Source organism: Leptopilina heterotoma, unplaced genomic scaffold, assembly GCF_015476425.1.
Source record: "Leptopilina heterotoma isolate Lh14 unplaced genomic scaffold, ASM1547642v1 Lhet_68, whole genome shotgun sequence".
Taxonomy (NCBI): domain Eukaryota; kingdom Metazoa; phylum Arthropoda; class Insecta; order Hymenoptera; family Figitidae; genus Leptopilina; species Leptopilina heterotoma.
Window position 1 is genome coordinate 2,368,974 of NW_025111157.1, and position 5,052 is coordinate 2,374,025.

At 21.3% G+C, this 5,052-nt stretch overlaps 1 protein-coding gene across 1 annotated transcript in view; it reads left to right on the forward strand.

Annotated features, from left to right (window-relative positions):
• Window positions 1-5,052, forward strand: part of LOC122510369 (dehydrodolichyl diphosphate synthase complex subunit nus1) — a 59,383-nt gene that overhangs the window by 5,242 nt on the left and 49,089 nt on the right. The window lies entirely within an intron of this gene.

Below are 5,052 nucleotides of genomic sequence, written 5' to 3' on the forward strand. Positions count from 1 at the left end.
ATAATTGAATCTTTGTAAAAATTTTATTATTCTTGAAAATAAGTGAATGATTGCAAAGAAATTTTTAAAAAAATTTGTAAATAATTGAATTCCTGTGAAATTATTATTTTATGAAAATAATTAAAGGTTTGCGTAAAATTTTATTAAATTATTTTTAAATAATTGAATTTTTTTGGAAAATTTTATATTAAAATAGTAGCTATTAAAAATTATACTGAATTGAGGAAAATTTTTGAAAATAATTGAAATTTTGTCAAAAATTTTAATTAAAATTTTTGAAATTAATTGAATTTCGGAGAAGAATAATTTAATTATTTCTAAAGATATTTGAAATTTTGATGAGAATTTTTAAAAATTATTGAACATAATTGAATAATATTTAATTTATAATTTTTGCGAAGAATATTATTGCCCTTGAAAATAATTGAATTTCTGCAATAACTTGTAATTTTTCCAAAATTAAATTTTTTTTCATGTTTTTAACTAAAATTCTATTCCAAGTCAAAAATTTTTAATAATATTCCTCTAAATCAATTGCTTTTAATAATTAAAAATATATTAAAAACTGCTACTAATTTCAAAAGAATTTAAATTAAAATTTTTCGTAAAACTAAGTGTATGAGAATTTTTAATAATAAATTAAGTCAAATAAATTCCAATTTTCTAAAATTTCAAATAGAAACCTTTTGAAATTCAATTATTTTTTTAAGAGTATTTAACAAAAATTCTTCACAAAATCAATTATTTTTAATAACAAACTAATTAATAATATATATATTAAAAAAATTCAACTAATTTTAAAAGAATTGTAATTAAAATTTTTCAAAAAAATTAGTTCGATAGAATTGTTAATTGATAGTTTATTAAAAATTTGGATTTTAATTTGAAACTCTTTCGAAATTCAATTATTTCTAAAAATTGCTATTATTTGAAACGTCTCTAAAATTCAATTATTTTTTTAGAATTTTCTTTTAAAATTTGTCTCTAAAACAATTATTTTTAATAATTAAATATATATTTAAGAATTTGACAAATTTTAAAAGAATTTGAATTAAAAATTTTTCAAAAAACTAATTTTTCAAAAATTTCTAATTAAGTTCATTAAAAATACAATTTTCTCTTAAATTTTAATTTGAAACCTTTTCAAAATTCAATTATTATCTAAAATTTTTAACTGAAATTCATTTTTATTAGAAAATTTCACGAGAATTGAATTATTTAAATAGAAAAATAAATAATTTATTAATTGAATAGTTAAATGTTTCTTAATATTGAATTTTCGTAAAGAATTTTATCAACAAATTTTAAAATAATTAAATTCTTTCGACAAGTTTTAATAAAATTTTTAAGCATAATTTTAGATTTTTCGAGAAATTCGATTAAAATTGTAATAATAAAAATAATTGAAATTCTGCAATTCGAGTTTTATTTGTTTATGAAAATAATTGAATTTCTAAAAAGAATTTTATTATTTACGAAAATAATTGAATAATTGCAAAGAAATTTATAAAAAAATTTTGTAAATAATTGAATTCCTGTGAAACTTTTTTTATTATTATGAAAATAATTAAAAGTTTGCGTATAGAATTTTATTAAATTTTATTTAAATAATTGAATGTTTTTGGGAAATTTTATTAAAATAGAAGATATTAAAAATTATTGAATATTGAGGAAAATTTTTGAAAATAATTGAAAGTTTGTCAAGAATTTTATTTAAATTTTTGTAAATAATTGAAATTTTGCCAAGAATTTTATTTAAATTTTTGAAAATAATTGTAATTTTGCCAAGGATTTAAAAAAAAATTTTTGAAAATAATTTAATTTCGGAGAAGAATTTAATTTATTTCTAAAGATAATTGAAATTTTGATGAGAATTTTTAAAAAATGTTGAACATAATTGAATATTTGCAATGAATTTTATTACTTTTGAAAATAATTGAATTTTGCAATTATTTGTAATGTTTTTTTTAAATTCTCCAAATAATATAGTACAATTTACGGAATTTTTGTTTTATCTCAATCAAATTACGGACTTTACGGACCTTTTCTAAAAAAAAACTGATTTTTACGAACTGGAAGCAAATTTACGGACCTAGTTCGAGCCCTGTTATTATCATAACAAAAATAAAATATTCTTAATTTTAAAAATAAAGTTCTAGAATTGTTTCAAAAATAAAATATAATTGAAAAATAAGTTTTACCAATTTAGTGTTTTTCTTCTTAAAAAATTCTGACATAACTAAGTTATATTTATCAACGCTGATTCTTTTTTAATTTTCCGAATCAATATTTCGAGTAAACAAGCAATGTATTTACAGAAAAGTCGGTATATAACGCAATAATGCAGTAATCCAATAATTTAAACTTCAATTTCCAACTTGAAAATCATATCATCAGAAAACAATTAATTGATGTTTACTTTTTTCGAAAAAATTGCGAAAATATTTTTAAAAAAAAAGTAATATTAATTATTCACGATAACGAACATTAAAACTTTAGTTATTGCTTTGATTTAGTGGATGTGGTGTGGTGTTTTCTTTTATCAAAGCTTCAAGGAAAAGAATCGAAAGCTTTTTTTCTCTTAAACATTCCTTTATTTCCCATTTTTTTTTTCTTCTTAGTTCTCTTTCTTCTTCTTCTTCTTCTTTTTCATGAATTCCTCGTGCGATTCTCAGAAGCTTAATTCTTTTTTTGTACAAGAAAATTGACTCGAAGGCTTTCTATCATAAAAGTTGAAAAGAAGCTTATATAAAGACTAAGGGAAACGATCACGAGGAATCCAGAAAAATAGAACTTCATGGCACACAATACATTTTTAATATATCAATGTATTATTTAACAATAACAATAATAATAATAATAATAATGTATGATGACTCGTGACAATGACTTATGATAAATATAGTTTCACAAAGATGAATTTATGCTCTCGGTATTTTGAATATTAAATTCTCGGCTCTAAGGTGTCACGTTTTTCATCTCTAATAAACCTTTTTCTTTTTCTTTTTTTTTTTAATTTTTACAAATATTTCTTAAACATAAATACTTATTGCGCACTAATTTTTATTTATTGTGAATCGATAAATCAATAGAAAAACAGCCAAGTTCATTGTAGAAATAAAATTTAATTACAGAAGATAAATTTTCGCAATTTCTTCTTTTTTTTTCTTAAATACTGACGAAAAATAAATTATTCAGACATTGTTATCTGATTAGATATGTCGTGCATCTTTTTAACGGTACATTCTTTAATATTTTTTTTTTTTTTAATTTTTAAGAGGAGAAAAATGGATTATAAACTTTTAGTAATGCTCGCATTTGTACATGGGTCCTTGAATATTTAAGCGACGAAAACAATTTTTTGCGTGAACGACAAGAATCAAACAATTGCTCAAGGTTTTAGGTCAAGTGCCTTGGACATTTTTTTTTATTCCTTCGAATAAGGAAGTGAAGTTAGTGCCATTTTCATACCTAAAAATTCAAAAATATAGTTTCTCTTAATTTAAACGATTTAAACGGATTAAACGGTTTAAAGGATTTAAAAGGTTTGAACGGTTTGAAGATTTAAACGGTTTAAACGATTTAAAGGATTTAAACGGTTTGAACAGTTTAAACGATTTAAACGGTTTGAAGATTTAAAGGATTTAAAGGATTTGAACGGTTTAAAGGATTTATAAAAGGTTTGAACGGTTTGAGCGATTTTTAGTTACTATTGCAAAACGATTGTATTTGCTATAAATTCATATTACCCAGAGCATATAACCCATTTTTCTTCATTTGTATGTACACATATTATAGAAATTTGAATGAATGACCGCAATTTTATTTTACCTAAAATAATGAATCTTCATAAAGCTATACAAATATTCTTTATGTCCCCCAATTCTTCCGAAATTTAAATAAAATATTGTGACACTTATTACAGTATTTTATTTGTGTGCGAGTTTCCCTTGAACACATAGAATCTAAAGTGGCACTGAAAAAATAATAAGCCATTACCTTTAGTCACGTACTGAACAAAATATTAACTTTTACGAGATCTTATGATTCCCGCCCTAGAAATATCATGAGTTATTTGAATTTTTTCTGCAGGGTCGTATAGATTCATATAATATACAATATACAAGTTGTAAAAAAAAAGAAATAATTCTTTCAAATATATAACAATTTTTTTTTTAAAATCATATAATAAATTTTTTATTTTCAATACTCAACAATATTAAATTTTTTTTTTATTTATAATCGATATTTTGAATAAAAAAACAGTCAATAGTAATTAAATATATGGATGATTATTCACGAGGTGGTAACTGTTGACCCTGGCAACTTTTCTTTTTATTTTTTTTTTTTGTGAATTTCCTATTTAAATCTTTTTAATAAAGCTTGAAAATAATTTGTTATTTGAGCTTAAACTTTTAGTCTTAGGTATATAAAGAATTTTTAATTTTTTGTTTAGAGGTTAAATAATAACTTCAGAAAAGTCAAGTTTTGTCCATTAATAAACTAGTGGTAAAAAAAAACATTTACTTTCAAGGAATGTTCCTAAAACGTCCCATGTGATGTCTGACAAATTAACATTTTAAAAAAGTTTAATGTTCAAGAAACGTTTTTAGAACATCAAATGTTTTAAAAATGTTAATTTGGCAGATATGAAACTAAGATACGTTCCTCGAACGTCAATGTAGGTATTTTTTACGCTGAAAAGTACTAGTAATTTTTGTAGTTTTAAATCTAAGAATGCTATTTTTCTATGCAAATTTAACACAAATACAACTTGTTAACTTGATAATATAAATAGTATAAGTAAAGTCGCTCTAAAAATTTGAATAAAAGAACAAAAATCCATGAGAATGTAAACTCCGATTCCGAAATAATGGGGAAAGTATTTAAAAAAATATTTTTAGTGCAAAAATATTTTTACTTATGTAAAAAAAACTTATTTCAAGAAAAGAGGATTTTTAAACCTTTTCCAAATCATAACTTTTGTTTTAAAAAAACATTTTTTTCAATTATATTAACAGTGAAGAAAAGTTATGCAAAAGTTTGAAGCAG